This window comes from Canis lupus, chromosome 3 (assembly GCF_003254725.2).
Source record: "Canis lupus dingo isolate Sandy chromosome 3, ASM325472v2, whole genome shotgun sequence".
In the NCBI taxonomy this organism is placed as follows: domain Eukaryota; kingdom Metazoa; phylum Chordata; class Mammalia; order Carnivora; family Canidae; genus Canis; species Canis lupus.
In genome coordinates, this window is record NC_064245.1 from 38,714,847 (window position 1) to 38,732,304 (window position 17,458).

The 17,458-nt window shown below is 46.2% G+C and overlaps 1 protein-coding gene across 3 annotated transcripts in view; it reads right to left on the bottom strand.

Moving 5' to 3' along the window:
- ENTREP2 (endosomal transmembrane epsin interactor 2) overlaps window positions 1–17,458 on the bottom strand; it is a 452,783-nt gene that overhangs the window by 326,038 nt on the left and 109,287 nt on the right. The window contains exon 1 of one of the 3 annotated variants that reach the window (XM_049108393.1): window positions 6,695–6,719. The exons of the other annotated variants lie outside the window; for them this stretch is intronic. The gene's annotated coding sequence lies outside the window, so the exon portion shown is untranslated. Of the gene's footprint in view, window positions 1–6,694; window positions 6,720–17,458 lie in introns of those variants that run through there. 3 annotated transcript variants of the gene reach the window in all.

Genomic DNA, 17,458 nt, shown 5'->3' on the forward strand with positions numbered 1-17,458 from the left:
TGGATGCCAAGTCTGTCCAACTTCTCCCACTACCATCATGTTCCAACAACCATAGCTAGAAATACATTTTACTCTAAAAAAGGGAAAATTCTCTATTGAGAGTAAAAAACTGCTTAATACAAGTTGTTTCTGGTCATACTCTTATTCACTTTCAGAGGAATATCTCTCCTCTGATTCCTCAGGAAAATATTTCCTTTCTTTCATACAGTAGTATTTTCTTTTTCAGAGAATCAGTAGTGCTTTTCCTCAAATGAAGAAGACTGATCCAGCCCCTGGGCTTGCTAACAGAAGGGATATGTGGATTTCAAAGGAGTCTGGTACTTACTCTCACATTTTCCCAGGTGCAGAGCTAGTGGGCCCAATCCCAAAGCTAAAGGACCTTCCCAGCATGAGGCAGCCTTCCCCCCAACAAGTGCCATGCAGGGCTGAGATGGGATTTTTCTATACCCATTGCCTCTCTCTCTCTGATATAGTCAATCAACAGCACTCCCAAGAAACTAGGATTCCCCTCTTGCACTGCCATAGAGCTTGGTCAACCTTTCCATGGCCAAAAAGAAAAAGGAAAAAATTATATATTTTATATATATAATTATATTATATATGTATTATACATATAAAAATCTCAGCCCTTGTCCTTCTGGTCAACCCAGCCATTTTCTAAGAATTTAGTTTCAAAGCTGATTAGAATGTTGGGATGGGAAGGACAAGTTGAAAGGCCTATAAAACTGTTACTGTAACATTCCCTGGGAGAGGACAGTGAGTCCCATCATTTTCCCTGAAGCCAGGCACCCTGTTCTAGGAGGTGAAGGGAGTTGGGCCAGTTCTACCAGCTTTATAAGATTTTTTCACTGTTACTGTAAGATAGCCTCATTTCTTGAGGTTTCTAGGTACAATATTTTAATCAAACTGGAAAGCCATCCACTAGGTTATGTGAGGATTACCATGAAGACCAAGGAGTTACCATCCCTAGCCCATAAGGGACTGGCACACAGACTCAGGCAAGGCCTGAGGTAGTGACCCCGGGGGCTCCAGGAAGACCTGGCTTTCTCCAGTGAGCCACCCATGCAGCAAGGCCCTGGGCCCAAGAAGTTTATTGCCCCTCTGCCCACACTCTGTGCTGGGGAATCCAACCTTTGTGCAGTGACTCTCCCCTCAACACTACTTGACTGGATAAATCAGTTTCCTCTGTTAGTATAAATACCATTAACTACAGCTACAATATGACCACATTTCATTAAAAGTTGCAAAGTGATCAGAGCCCCTGGGTGGCTCAGTTGGCTAAGTGTCCAACTCTTGATTTTAGCTCAGGTCATGATCTCAGGGTTGTGGGACTGAGCCCCAAGTCCAGCTCAACACTCAGCCTGGAGGCTTCTTGAGATTCTCTCTCTCCTTCTGCCCCTCCCCCTGCTCACCCTTGCTAGTTCTCTCAATCTCTCTCTCAAAATAAAATAATAATAATTTTTAAAAGCTGCAAAGTGATCTTTCTAATCTTAAGTATAAACACCTAAAGACAACATTTTCAGAATAAACATTTAATTCCAAAAACAGGAAACAATCCGTGTCAGCTACAAGTCTTAAATTTCATGTTGAACTAGGCTTAACATATTCAAGCAATTTAGCAATTGTGAAAGATTACGAGGATCCTTCTAAGCTAACAACTCTAGATACCTCTAGATACTCACAGAAAATCTAAAGACTCTGGCTGACACCACTAATCCAAGTCACTGTCCCCTCTTTTCCAATTAATACACAGTTGGTGGTGAATAAAACCTAGAAGTCAGTCTTGTATGAGCTCTGAATTGACAAGTAAAAAAGCTACCCAGCTTTTCAGTTACTTTCTGATCTCTTTCTAGTTTTCATTTAATGGAAAACTTGTCAAGTTACAACTTTTTTTATGTGCCTCGCTACAGAGCATTTATTGTCTACAAATGAGATTTTCTCAAGACAGTAACTATCCTGACAAGACTAGGCTGATTGCAAGAAATCTATTTTTACCTATTTTCATGGGTGTTGGACATGCCTGACACTACCCTCTTTTGTAAATTTATTGCCTTGTTCTGTGTGATCTTTGTAATAAATGTATTGTCACAGAGAACCCCGCTGACTATCCTTTATTTCCCTTCATTTATAAATGCCAAGTTTACTTAATGCCTACTGTCACATAAGTTTATCAGCCAAATATAATAGTTACGACTGTGTTCTCAACCAAGGCATATACTAATATCAATAAATCAGAAAACATGAGTTGGTTCTCAACCATTTTTTTGATGATCCAAAAGTATCACAATGTTTTATCTCCAAAGGGGCTAATTATTCATTTGGTATACTTTTAAGATCGTGGTTAAATACGTATGATATAAAATTTACCCATTTTTTTATATACATGTCAATAGTGTTAACTATGTTCACATTGTTATACAACCCATCTCCAGAACCTTTTTCATCTTGCAAATGGGGACTGGAACAGATATTTGTACATCCATGTTCAGAGCAGCATTGTTCACAAAAGCTGAAAGCTAGAAATGTCCATTATCAACTGATGAATGGATAACCAAAATGTGGTCTAGACACACAATGGAATATTATTCAGCCTGACAAAGCAAGGCAATTCTGATACTTCCTACAACATGGGTGATCTTATGTGAAGTGAAAGAAACAAGTCACCGGAGTGCCTGAGTGGCTCAGTCAATTAAGCATCTGCCTTCAGCTCAAGTCATGATCCTGGGGACCTGGGATTGAGTCCCACACCAGGCTCCCTGCTCCACGGGGAGCCTGCTTCTCCCTCTGCCCCTCCCCCTGCTTGTACTCTCTTGCTCTCTGTCAAATAAATAAATAAAATCTTTAAAAAGGAAGCAAGTCACCAAAGGGCCAATACTGTATGATCCTACTAGAATGAGGTTCCTGTAGTTGTAAAACTCCCAGAGACAAGAAGTAGAATGTGGTTCCCAGAGGTGGGGAGGGGAGGAGGGGAGAATAAGAGTCAGTGTTTGATGGGCACAGAGTGTCAGTTCTGCAAGATGAGAAAGTCCTGGAAATGATGCTGGTGGTGATGCATGCACCACAGCACGGATGTACCTACCGCCATGGAACTATACGCAGAAAAATGGTTAAGATGGTAAATGTTACATTATGGGCATTTTTACCAAAATAAACAAAATTAGTAAATAATGTCGTTTTTCACCAAAAAAGAAAAAGAATAAATGTGAACAAGGCAAGCTAAGGGACCCAAGAGTGGCTATCCCAGGGCTGAGGCTGGGTGTCTGTGTGCAGGGAGGAGCACGGACAGCTATTCCGATTACTAGTTTCTCCACACTACTGGACTTTCACTCTGTTGTGCTCTTGTTGGGTTCTTTTAATATTAATTTTAATCTATAATGGGGTGCAGCAGAGGTGCACAGTAAAGCAAATGGAGGAAGGTCACACCAATAAGCCCAATGTCTATCCTGGACCAGACGGAGGAGGGATTATGTGAGCAGAAGGCTCGTTAGTACTCAGGAAGGAAGTGCTAGGCCAAATTCACCTCATTTTCTCTTTTAATAAGGTTATGAGATTGGCATATTAGAGGAATGCTAAGCAGATGAGGACCTTTATTTCAGCAGAATGTTAACACACTGGGGCCAGCGCGGCCACCCACTGCCTGGCCTTGAGAAACAAAGGCTGGGGTCTTGGGCACAGTACCCTGGCCTGGCCTGGATGAAAAACAGGTACCGGCTTAACACCACAGAGTTTACAACATCCAGCTCATGTCCTCGGACATGTGGCACCAAATTGAGATCAGATCATCTCAACAGGCTGGATGGAACGCTAACTTGCAAAGCAAACAGATGAACTTATCAGTGTTAAAACGTTTCACATTCTAGTACCAGAATCTTCATAAAATGCCCTGAGTAGCAGACCATGAGGAGAAAAGGAGGAAAGGGGGTGTTAGTAACCACCCCTGTGACCTAAGACAGCAGGCCATGCATCCAGAAGCTGCCCAGATCACAGTGGAAACAGTCCACCTCTTGTTCACCCCCCAACTCCACTCAGTGCTTGTCCAGAAGGACAAGACGCCTAGAAACCATCAGATGAATGCCAGATGGCAAGCCTTAGTGTGAGAGGAACAAAAAGCTATGCAAGCAACAGGGTGCAGTTAGGGTCTCCCACTTGAAGGGCTTCAGTGTGGGAAGGGGAGGAAGGAGTTTTCCTAACTCTGCAGGAAGAACTGGAGAAGTAGTAATCAGTGTACAAAATTAGATTCAGCTCCAGCTACTTCTTCCTGATGATGGAGCCTGTGACTTGCGGGAGCTCCTCATCACTGGCCCCAGGAGACCAAGTACCTGTGAATCAGAAATACCACTGAAGAAAGCCTACCTTCTGCAGAGGGGTGATTTAAAACAAACTCCAAACACCTTCTGATACTGTATCCTGTAAGAACGACAGACAGCAGAACTGGAAAGACCATCTGACATTTAACTAAGTCTTTATCATAGCTGGGTGCTGCTACGGGTTCTTTAAATGCATCTCTAATCTGCAAGTCTGTGATTCCTGGACTTTATGGTCATAATCAGCAAACCAAAAAATAAATAAATAAATAAATAAATAAACAAACAAACAAACAAAGATAGTTGATATAAATCAAGAGCTCTGTAGGATGACAGTCATATCTTTTTTTAATTTAAATGATTTTTTAATATTTTATTTACATTCAATTTGCCAACATATAGTATACTACCCAGTGCTCATCCCATCAAGTGCCTTCCTTAGTCCTGTCACGCAGTCACCCTATCCCCTCATTCATCCCCCCTTCTGCAACCCTTTGTTTCCCAGAGTTAGGTGTTTCTCATGTTCTGTCACCCTCTCTGATATTTCCCACTCATTTTCGCTCCTTTCCCATTTAATCCCTTTCACTATTTCTTATATTCCCTGTATGAGTGAAACCATATGATGATTGTCCTTCTCCGACTGACTTACTTCACTCAGCATAATACCCTCCAGTTCCATCCATGTCGAAGCAAATGGTGGGTATTTGTCATTTCTAATGGCTGAGGAATATTCCATTGTATACATAGACCACATCTTCTTTATCCATTCATCTGTCGATGGACACCGAGGCTCCTTCCACAGTTTGGCTATTGTGGACATTGCTGCTATAAACATTGGGTGCAGGTGTCCCAGCGTTTCACTGCATCTGTATCTTTGGGGTAAATCCCCAGCAGTGCAATTGCTGGGTCGTAGGGCAGTTCTATTTTTAATTCTTTGAGGAACCTCCACACAGTTTTCCAGAGTGGTTGCACCAGTTCACATTCCTACCAACAGTGCAAGAGGGTTCCCCTTTCTCCACATCCTCTCCAACATTTGTTGTTTCCTGTCTTGTGAATTTTCCCCATTCTCACTGGTGTGAGGTGGTATCTCATTGTGGTTTTGATTTGTATTTCCCTGATGGCAAGTGATGCAGAGCATTTTCTCAGTGCTTACTGGCCATGTGTAGGTTTTCTTCAGAGAAATGGATGCCAGCCATATATAAATGATTTTCAAAATTCTTTAAATTTAAAGGGAGAATTTTAACAGTGTAAAAGAAAAACAAACTGCCTAACACCTAGTTAATATGAATACTGATTGAGTTTCTTCTTTCAGAGACATCAGTGATATACCTAACAATTTTCAGAGTCAGTAGGTCCCTGCAGAAGTAGATATTTCCTTGGTTTGTGCCATGGGATCTTGGATCATCGAAGCTAGATGATGCCAGGCCTTGCTCGGCCCAATACTAATGACCTGCTGGGTTCGTTCATTTATTCTACAAATATTTACTGAGTGCCAGTTAAGTGCCAGGCATTGTTCTATGTGTGGCGAGTCAGCTGTAAATAAGACAGATGCCGCGTGGGTGCCAAGAAACTAAGAGAAACAGGTACTGAACAATACAGGAGGGAACAGACAGGACAGATCACAGAATGACAAATGGAACACGGGGGGTGGTAGCTGAGGGCTCCTTTAGGCTGTGTGTGCAGGAAGGAGAGCTCTGAGAAGGAACAAGGGTGGGGTGGGGGGAACCACCAGAGGGATGCACCCATTGGCTGTGGAGACGCTGGAGTTGGAGAGGGCATTGACTTCTGGAGGAAGGAAAACCTGGTTTGAGGATCAGGAAAAACAACATGAGAGCTGGCCCTCCTATGGAAGACACAGGAGGACCAGCTCCATCCAGGTGGAAAGAAAAAGGGAGGAGAGAAAAATGGAGAGAAAGCGCTGAGAGTCTACACAGGGGACTGATGAGGTCTGATTTATATTTTTGTAGTGATGACTCTGTCTGCTGGATAGAGATGGTCAGTGGACAGGCAAGAATGACAGTGAAGGGAGCAGAGGGGAAGATGTGATGACCCCTAGGTGAGCCACAGAGGCAGGGCTCCAGTAAGCCACAGATGAGCCCCTAGGTAAGAAGCAGGGGCTCTGCCCAGAGGAGCAGCAGCAGGATAGGGAGAAGGAAGCAGACTTGGGTGTGTCCTACGGACAGGGGTGAGGGGCAAGGGTGAAGGAAGGGGAGTCTCAAGATACCTCTCAGGTTTCTGACATGAGTGACGGACAAGTGGAGAAGCCGCGTTTTGGGGGATGCACGCACACAGTGTCCCAGCCAAAGCAGCTGCCAAAACAGTAACCACCAGACCTGTGGTCTGTGCATCTCCCGCTAACCAAGGATGGATAATGGCAGAGCATCACTCACCCGCGGAGACCAAGTGTCCAGAATAAAGTATGATCCCACGTGCAGGGAGGCAGTCCCGCTTGGATGCTAAGAAAAAAAACCACATGAGCATTCAGTGGGGGCACAGGGTGACATGCAGGTTAACCAGGATGCTTCTGAGGGCTGTGGCGCTTTTGTGGCTGGGCTGTCCTAGTTACAGGCACTTCCTGAGGCTGCGTCAGAGGGATTACATGTGGGCACGACACAGTGAAATGGCCAGTGTCCTGCTATTATAACATCACTCCTTATGGGACCACAGACATAACCTTCAAGATTTGAAGTTGAACATCCGAAGCCTGGATTATGACCACCCACAGCCGAGCGCTGAGTGAACTGTCCAGCCCTGCTCTTCCTCCGGACAACCCATACTGCAGCGTGACTCAGTAGCCTTCAAATACACTCTGCCTGTTTCTGCCTGAAGTTGGGGTACCCAAACCCCACTGCACAAACCCCACCTGCCTACCATTCCTTGGTCCAGCTCTCCTCCTCCCTGAAGCCTCTTCTGATTGCTCCTGCATCCAGATGCTAATCGAATCACTGCCCAGAGACCCTAGAGACTTGACTGCGCCTTCTCTTGAGAATAGACAGCACGCGCTGGACAGGATGCAAGTGGTTTAAAAACAGAGACCAGCAGTGCATTGCTTTTACCACCTCCAAAGAACTCAAAACAGTGCTTCTAGTATGGGGCACACCCTGCACCCCACATCCACACATACTTATACTGGTTATCTGGTGAAGGTTTACAAAGCACAAAGGCCATTTGAGCAATCCAGTGTGGCCAAACATTAAGAGATATTTCTCCCCCTGCACTCGGGGTGAGTGAGGGAAGAGTGCCTACGTCGGCCACCTGCACCCCTGACACATCCCATTGCAACAGTCTCCTTTCCAGAAATTCTTTTTTTTTTAAATATTTTATTTATTTATTCATGAGAGACACACAGAGAGGCAGAGACACAGGCAGAGGGAGAAGCAGGCTCCATGCAGGGAGCCTGATGTGGGACCCAATCCCAGGACTCCAGGATCATGCCCTGGGCCAAAGGCAGGCACCAAACTGCTGAGCCACCCAGGTGCCCCTCCCTTCCAGAAATTCTGACACCTGCTACAACATGGACAAACCTTGAGGACATCATGCTAAGTGAAATAAGTCAGTCAAAAAATGGCAAATGCTGCATGATTCCACTTATATGAGGTTCTAAGAGTCGTGAGATTTTTGGAGACAGAAGGCAGGATGGTTGGTGGCCAGGGGCTGGGGAAGGGAAACTGAGGAGTTAGTGTTTAATGATGGCAGAGTTCAGTTTGTGAAAAATGAAGAGTTCTAGAAATGGATGGCGGCAAGTGTTGCAATGTGAATGTACTTAATGCCACTAAACTGTCCACTTAAAAATGGTATGTCGATTTTACAATTGAAGTGTTTTAAAAATTAAAAAGGGGGTCTCACCAGGGCACCTTGGTGGCTCAGTGGCTGAGTGTCTGCCTTCAGCTCAGGGCATGATCCCGGGGTCCTGGGATCAGATTGAGTCCCACGTCAGGCTCCCTACATGGAGCCTCCTTCTCCCCCTGCCTATGTCTCTGCCTCTCTCTGTGTGTCTCTCATGAATAAATGAATAAAATCTTTTTAAAAAGTAATAATAATAATAAGGGGGTCTCCCGTCCAACCCCAAAGGCCGTGTTCATATATACCTCCCGGAAGGAAGCCAGCCAGGCCCTTCCTGAGACTCCAGTCTCAGTCAGGAATTCTCGTGGAAAACCTGGCGCCTCCGTATCTCCTGCTACAGTTGAATTCCCTTTACCACCATAGATACACTTGTTCTCCTTTTCCAAAATCAATGCCCATAGGTACTCAGAAGTAAGAGCTAAAACCACAGATTTCCTGTAAGCAGCAGGGATTTGATATTATGTATGTTCAACACAGCTTTAAAAACCAGAGAATGGATTTCTTTAAATCACTGAGAAGAGCCTAAGACAAGATCAAAGAATGGATGCTGAATTAAATAAACATGCAGCAGAAAATTACAAGGTGCCCCTAAACTCTGGCAGAATAGGGTGGGGCTGGGGGTCGCCAGGGGACCATTGCAATTGTTGTGTTTGCTCCTTCCCTGCATACTGCATTCACAGTGGGCACTGCCTGTCTTGGGATCTGTGTGTCTTTTCCTCAGGCTGCACTTCACTCACAAGCAGATGAGTGTGTTCTCAGGACACCTGCCAACCAGCAACTTTGCACACTTCATCTCAACTCACTGCCACTCCCTCCTCCTACAGGTCAACCCAGGGGTATCAAAGACTTATCACTAAGAGCATACAACACTCCCTTAGCCATGGCTGGCACTGCCAATAGGCCATCTGGAAGCCCAGATGTACCTCGAAATTCTTCTCTATTCTTCCAGAAACTGCTGGAAGCTGCAATCAAGTGATGAGCATTGGCAGACAAGGTGACTGATGCTGAAAAATTTCTTCCTTTGAACCTCTTTTTAGATTAATTCATTGCTTGATTGCTAGTTAGTGTTCATTTCTTGATGCCAAATTGCCATTAAAAATTGTTCTAGCCCATACGGTCATTTGACAATCATCATACCTTGTTTTACATTAGCAACAACTGTCGGGTGCTTTCTTAGACTGTCCTAAAATACTGGCTGCTGTTCTTTGGCCCCCAGTGAGTGCCTGCTGAAAGCAAGCCAAGCAGGGATTGCGGAATTACTCTACATTTTCCTGCTGACTCCTCAATTTCACAGGCAGAGCTCAGCCCAATGCGGTGGATCTCAACAGGCAATGTGCAGAGCCCAAGAGGATCTAGAAGGGGGCTCGAGGTCCTCCTAGGCAAGGGTGTTGCCAAGTAAAGAAAGCATGAGCCCCATGGCTTCGACCCTGATCCAGATTAACTACCTATGCACATTTCACAAATGCATATTTTTTAATTTCATGGGAAGAAAAGGCTCCTCTGTCAACAAGGGAAGATCTTTTCCCAACTGTTGGGTAGAGCATTGTACACAGAGGGCACACAGTGATGTGAAAAGCTCCAGCAAGCATTGCTCCTGACGGCCCAGCAGCCTCTGCAGCTGCAGGAGCAACCAGAAGGATCCACTGTGTGCTGCTCGGATCCCAGGGTAGGAGCTGTGCTGAGGAGCCAGTCTTCTGCTGAAGGAAGGACCCACCACCCATGAATGGGAGTACATTTGGAAAAGATCAGTGATGGGATGATACACCAGGCAGGGGAGACAAGAAGGAGAGAGGGGGCAGAGGCAGACAGGAAGCAAAGGCTTAGGCTGCTGAGAGCGTGTGCGCCAGAGAGCCGAGACACACAGGGAGCAAAGAAGCAGAAGCTTCAGGGAAACAGCTAGAAGAACTGGCAGTTTGCTAGTAACAAAGGAAGGACCAGACCTTTACTGGCTGGTGCCTGCACGCCCAGCAAATCCTCCATAGCAGCAAGGTGGCCAAGGGTCCCCAGGGTCAGCATAGACACAAGAAAGCAAAACAGGCTTCCCACCTTGGGTACAATGGCCCCGTGCACAGTTTCCGTGAACACAAGTCACATTCATCTACAGCACAGTGCTTCTGCCCAATGCCCCCCTCTGAAAAAGGAGTTCCTACTCATCTGCACACACACTTGCACTTGCATCAGCACATGCAGAGTCAGGTGCACTGCTCCAGGCAGCAAAGTGAGAAACGGAGGGCCCAGGCCATGGCACGACTGGTTGGGAGCAATTCTGATGGTCCGTCACTGAGGTTGAGAAGCCCGAGAGAGGCCACTTTTCAAAGCAGGGACAGAACAGATAGAGCACAAAGGGCAGCACAGAGCAGCACGAGATGGGAGTCCTGGAGGGCTGGGACGGGGGAAGATGCTCAGAAGGCAGAAAAAATGAGGCATCGGTGACCACAGGGGCAAGGAGGACCCCATAACCAAAGCAGGCCCTCAGAATGATGGTGAGTGCAGCTGGAGCAGAGTGGAGCGGTCATTTTAATCCTGCTCTATCTTTTCCTCAGAGAACTGCAAAACAGGGATCATTGCGAGGAACCCTGACGTTTACGTTTTATAGAACAATGCTCCTGTGGTGGCATCAGATGCATTACTTCGTCCTCATCTCTGGGGACAGCTCAATGGCTGGTAATCTAATTCTTTTAGTGTCAGCGGTGACAATTCAGCAGAGGATGTGAGACTAGGAGACAACCACCTCTGGAAGGCAGGTGTTGAATACCCAAACCCACCTTGAAAATGTCACCAAATGACAACTGCTTTTGACAAGGCAGCTCTGGCTTCAGAGTATATATACACACAGACATTTACACACATATACATACATGCAAATACATACCCACATACATACATATATCCACATACACACACATATACACATGTGCATACACACACCCATATCCAGAAATACACACATACACAATACAAATACATAGATACATACACCTACAAATACATATATACCAAATATACACACAAATACATAGATACACCTACACACATGTATATACACACATACAGGCATACATATATACACACATATATATACACAAATATACCCATATATACATGTACAAGGACACACATATACTCGTATACATATATATACACATACATAAAAATCCCCTTTTCTCTATTTTTGGAGATTCCAGAGTGAAGCTCACAAGCACTTACATGTGATTACTTGAAAGGGAATAAAAATGCATTATAAATATCGGTTGAAGGATGACAAGCCATTACGGGCAGGTCAGTACCCTTGATCCCTAAGAGGCCAGGCAGGTAGGGGGTTCAGCAAGCACGCAGGGGTGGATGCTGGTGCAGGAGGAGGTAGGAGCATCTCACAACACCCACCCCTGCCTTCCATGCCCAGCACTGGGCAACTGGCTTTCTTGTCCTGTCCATCACACAGGTTTTGCGCCTCACTCCCACCTGGGGGCCAGCCTGCAGTCCCCTTCCCCTCTTTGGCTTCAGCTGTGACTGACTCAGGCAGGGCAGCCTGCCCTCTTCCACAGCTGAATGTCAGCATCTCTTTCCCTGGAAAATCCGTAATGCTTCAAGCAAAATAAGAAAGCCCATGTCATCAGACTGGGAGGCATTCCTTTCAGTAAAACTCTGAAATTCTGTGCTGCTTGGCACATTCTGCTCCTTGCTCCCTGCCACCTGCTACAGAAGGGCATTGAACCCATGGCTGTGCCTGCATAGTAGACAGCACACAGACTGAAAGGACATGGCAGTCTCAGACAAGAGGTTCCAAAGCCGTCACCTGGTAGGACAAAAAAGTGCCCTTCAAAGCCAAGGCCACCAAGGGGGCCCATGGCCACCAGAAAGCTTCCCCCAGGGGCAGCCCTGGTGGCTCAGCGGTTTAGCGCTGCCTTCGGCCCAGGGCATGATCCTGGAGACCCAGGATCAAGTCTCATGTCAGGCTCCCCACATGGAGCCTGCTTCTCCCTCTGCCTGTGTCTCTGACACACACACACACTCTCTCTCTCTCTCCCTCTCTCTCTCATAAATAAATAAAATATAAAAAAAAAAGCTTCCCCCACATGAAGGCTCTGGCCACCCCCCCACTCAGCTGTCCTGTGGGAATCCACCCTCAAGGAGGCCAGATCTTCCAATTCTGCAAAAGAATTCAAAATCTATATTTTACTGCAAACTCTCCCAAGGTTTTTTCTCTCTTTATTTTTATTTTATTTAAATTCAATTTGCCAACATATATTATAACACCCTGTACTCATCACACCAAGTTTTAAGTGTTGGGAGATAATTAAACATTTTTTAAACACTGCGTGAGTTAAATAAAGCACATCTGGGGGTGGCAGATGGCCACCTGTAGGCCTTGGTTTGATGAACCAGAAGATATCCTTCTGTGTTTAGGGTGAATAGGAAAAAGGAAAGGGGAGGGGAGGGGAGGGGAGGGAGGGAGAGAGAGAGAGAGAAAAGAAGAAAGAGAAGAAAGAGAAGAAAGAGAAGGAAGGAAGGAAGGAAGGAAGGAAGGAAGGAAGGAAGGAAGGAAGGAAGGAAGGAAGGAAGGAAAGAAAGAAAGAAAGAAAGAAAGAAAGAAAGAAAGAAAGAAAGAAAGAAAGAAAGAAAGAAAGAAAGAAAGGAGGGAGGGAGGGAGGGAGGGAGGGAAAACTAATTGTCAGAAAGACTTCTATATTGATTTATGCTATGTTAGTACTAGGCAAAGGACCAGGGGTTGGTGGGCACTGGATGGAAAGAGCAGTTCAGAGCAGAAAATATAAGTGCCCACCTGAGGCTCACAGCCAACTGACCTCAGGGTGGCAGGCCAGCCCCCAGCTCTCATCTCCCTGGCTGAGTGCTAGTCCTCTAGCATTCATTCAGGACAATCAGAAAATCTCAAGGCCAAGGAGTGCCCCCACAGGCTCTGGGAAGCCCTAAGAGTGGTGACAGGGTCACAGCTTCCAACCACTTCTGATAGGGACCCCAGACCTTGAGAGGGCTAAGTGCTACTGCCCTCATCCAACACACAGATGAAAAAACCCGAGGTCACCCAGCACACAGGGTGGTCAGGACCAAACAGGGGGCTCCCATGTCAATGCTGGGTCTCTTGGATGATAGTACGGACAACCTTTAAACATCCACCTGGAGGGTGGGCACCTGGTCAAGTCCGCAAAAGCTCATGTCTTTCCCACCTGCCCTAATTAAGGGCATGCTCCAGCTATTGCAGAAATCAGGGCAAAAGCCCACATCACATAAAGACCAGTCCTGGGACACCTGGGTGACTCAATGGTTGAGCCTCTGCCCTTGGCTCAGGGAGTGATTGAGTCCAAAATTGGGCTCCCCGCAGGGAATCTGCTTCTCCCTCTATCTACATCTCTGCTTCTCTCTGTGTGTCTCTCATGAATAAACAAATAAATAATTAAAAAAAAAAAAAAAAGACCAGTCCTCACCCCACACCTCACTGAAACTCTCAGGGCAAGTCCAAATCACCAAGCTGGTGGGTAGGCGAGGAGGTTACCAATGACTCCGGGAAGCTGGCAAGGACAATCCGTCTACACTTGTTTCCCCTAGTGGCTGCAGATCCTGGGAACGTGCCCAACTGCCAGTGCTGCCCCCCTGCCCAGAGGCAGATGGCCCAGCCATGGATCTAGATCCACCACTTTTCTCCATCTCCTTGTAATATATTCACTCCTTCCCTTCAACCTGGCTTCTGCCCACCAACTTATCAAGACTTCCCCCTACCCAAGGGGCTGTCACCAAGTCCCCAAGCTGCCCCTTTCTACACAGTCACCACTTCCTGCTGGCTCTTCCTTCAAAATTCCACAAAAGGCTGATTCATCAGCCAGTACCCCAACCAGCGGGTTAGCAGGGGAGGAGACGTGCCCAGCAGCAGCGTGGCCACTCAGCACCATTCAACACAACGCTGCAGGAAAAAGCGCTTGGAAAGGTCACCAAGAGGCTGCCTGGAAAGCACAGGATTGGGCACCTGAACAAGCCAGGCCAACCTAATGATGCCAGCTCTGGCCTGGCAAGTGTAGTGCTCTGTCATCCAGAAGGGCTACGGGGCACCAGAAATAGACCACAGACATTAATTAGCCCTTCAGAAAACACAAACTTTCTCTCCATCAAATGGTTACATCTCAGCTTCGTGGTTACATCCAATCTTTCGGATCATCCCCACTCCCGACAATTTATACGTCCCAGTCACCAAATTGGGACTTGGGTGTCCTAAAACCTCCTTGTACAGTTCAAAGTCCTCTTTCTGGGGGATGATTTCTGCAGATGCCTGGTCCCATCCATTACCTGCTGATTTTCTCTCATTTTACTTCAGAAGGAAACCCCTTTTCCCACTGCAGAGGGACCTCCCTGTTACTATCCTGCAGAATCCTGTGGGACCTGTATAATCTAGGATAGTATCTGACCCCACATGGGCAGCCTGGGTGGCTCAGCAGTTTAGTGCTGCCTTCAGCCCAGGGCGTGATCCTGGAGACCCGGGATCGAGTCCCACGTCAGGCTTCCTGCATGAAGCCTGCCTCTCTCTCTGCCTCTCTCTCTCTCTCTCTCTCTCATGAATAAATAAAACCTTAAAAAAAAAAGAATCTGACCCCACAAAGAGCACAGGTTCCTGTCGAAATACACCTAAAACTTTACACGCAGCATTTAACAGAGGCAGTATGGGGGTGGGGGGTGACAAATCTGGTCTGGGGGCCAGTCTGTGCCTGCAGTCCTCAGGTGAATGATGCCAATAAGAACTACTGCTTCCAAGGACTGTGCTATGGGCTGATGAGGCCCTCAGGTCAGCACAAGGCTCACGGTGGGCAAACTCTACGTAGTCCTGTTATTACCACTGAGCTGAGCAGGAAAGCCCAGCCCACCCTGGCTCTCCTGCACAGGGCTGCTGGAAAATGTGCCATGCTCCACTCGGCTCCCATGGCAAGCACCAGTAGTGCCAAACTTGGACCAGGACTCAGAGGGCCTGTCCACTCCCAGGTCTGCAGAACACAATTAACTTTAAAGAGGTCTGAAGCTGACCATCACTAAGGCAGATAGAAAGCACAGTCGGGGCAGAGAGAGGGGACTCCAAGGCCATCTGATGCAACTCTAGGTGTTCAGAGAGAAAATGAAGAGAAGGTGGTGACCTCCTCAAAGGATCCCCACCATTCCCTAGAGACAAAGCTATCCTGGAACAGAATGAGAGTCCTAAGACACTAGTGAGCACTCTGGATGCCTTCTCCTCATTTCTACTCATCCTCACCAATCATTCAACCTCTACCAGCAGGTCTTCCAGTCTCCAGGAAAAGCAGATGTAACAGAAAACACAGACTGACCCATGTTGACAGGTCTCCTACTTCACTTCTCAATGATGTCCCTGCCCAATGATAGGCATCTATATCCTGCTCACATTAATTTCCATCCATGAGATAACAGTTTATTATGAAATACTCACAGGCAAGATAATCATATTTAGGGAAAATGGGACAGATCTGCAAATGAAAATAAATACGAATTTACAAAATGTCAAGGGACAACTGTCTGAAATCTAGAGACATAATACTTATATATAAATTTTAGACAGCAAATTATACTGTTTAAAATGAAACTTTAGCTCTATAATTTTTATGACTAAAACCTACAACTCTTTCATTTCTAAAAATAATGTTTTAAAATGAAACCAGTTATTTACCTAATGGGCTAATATTTTGAAAAAGCATTTTGTGTATTTTAGCATTTGCTTACAGTTGTAAAGCATTTGCTTACCATTGTAAAGTTCACCTCCCCCAAAAGGAAAAAAGTCTATGTTCACATCTGTTAGGATTCACAGAGGAGCAGTTAGAGGACCCTTCCTCATTTTCAGAAGGCTTTCTGAGCTAAAACACCCAAAGAAAATGACATTAGAACCTCATTCACTAAATAGCTATTGAGTGTCTGCTGTCTCAAGGCACCAAGGAAGTCAGCATGAGGTCTACAAAAAGGAATGACATGCCTGGCCTCATGGTTTGGCCACTACAGCCATCCAGGCAAGGCTACTGGACATGTGTCCCTACTCTCATACCCCTGCCCCTGACCACCTTCCAATTCCACAGCCAGATTCTGGGTCTTGGCTTCTTTAAGCAGAAACCACAGGGCACTTGCTTCTGACCTGGGCTACCACCAGCCCTGCCTCAGGCCTGTCCTTCTGCATGTCCACCCTGAGCTTGGATGCTTGCAGCCTCCCCCACCTCCCCCACTTCCAGGAACAGGCCTGGAAGCCCCCTCAGATCCAGCCACCTGGGGTCCTCGAGGCCAATGCCCCTGGTGCACCAGGGGTACAGGCTGCCTCTGCTTCTTCATTTAATTTCACAGTTATACATGTTCACTGTAGAAAATAGAGAAAATGCCAATAAGAAAAACAACCCATCATCACACCAGTCACAGACCACACTGTTAATTTCTTGATGTACACTCTCAGAGACTTTGTCCACATGCCTACCCAAATTCATATGGACCAAAAAGGGGGTCATCCTGAATTTATTTATTTATTTACTTATTTATTTACTTACTTACTTACTAATGTGAGAGAAAGAGAGAGAGATAGTGCCGGGGAAGGAGCAGAGGGAGAAAGACACTGAGCGTGGAGCCCAATGCAGGGCTTGATCCCACAATTCATGAGATCATGACCTGAGCCAAAATCAAAAGCCAGATGCCCAACTGACTGAACCACCCAGACACCCTTCCTGTATATACTTTTTCATGAACTTTTGTGAATTGTTCATTGCATTCAATGTGTCATAAACACTTTTCACATCAACAAATGTGCCTTTACAAAATAATACGCATGTATGATTTCACAGCATAGGGAGAGAAGGTCCTTCAGGTGTCAGCTGGTTGTTACAGGACCAGGAAGTGTTACTGGTACAGAGGGGATGGGCCTAGGCAAGGGGACCACCTTGCCATGCACAGCCCTCGTGTGCACACACTGGCCCAAAATGCTAACAGCAGCCTCTGTGGTAATACTGACTTAGCTAATCCCCTTGAGGAGGACAATTATGTTCCCATTTATATTGCTATTACATGCGTATTTTTGCATTAATAAAGGGCCGTTCTCTCAAGATAAATTTCAAGAAATGGAACTTCTTTGTCAAATAGGCACATTCTTTAAGGCTTGGGAATCACACTGCCAGTGACCCTCAAAGACTTGCCAGCATTCACTGCAACTCAACCAGAAAAAAATACTTTGTGACAAGCCAGGTGCTGTGCTAGGTCCTGGGGATGTGACAATAAACAGGCCAGACACGGGCCCTGATCTCTGAGAGCATGTCCAGGGTAAGGGAACAGTA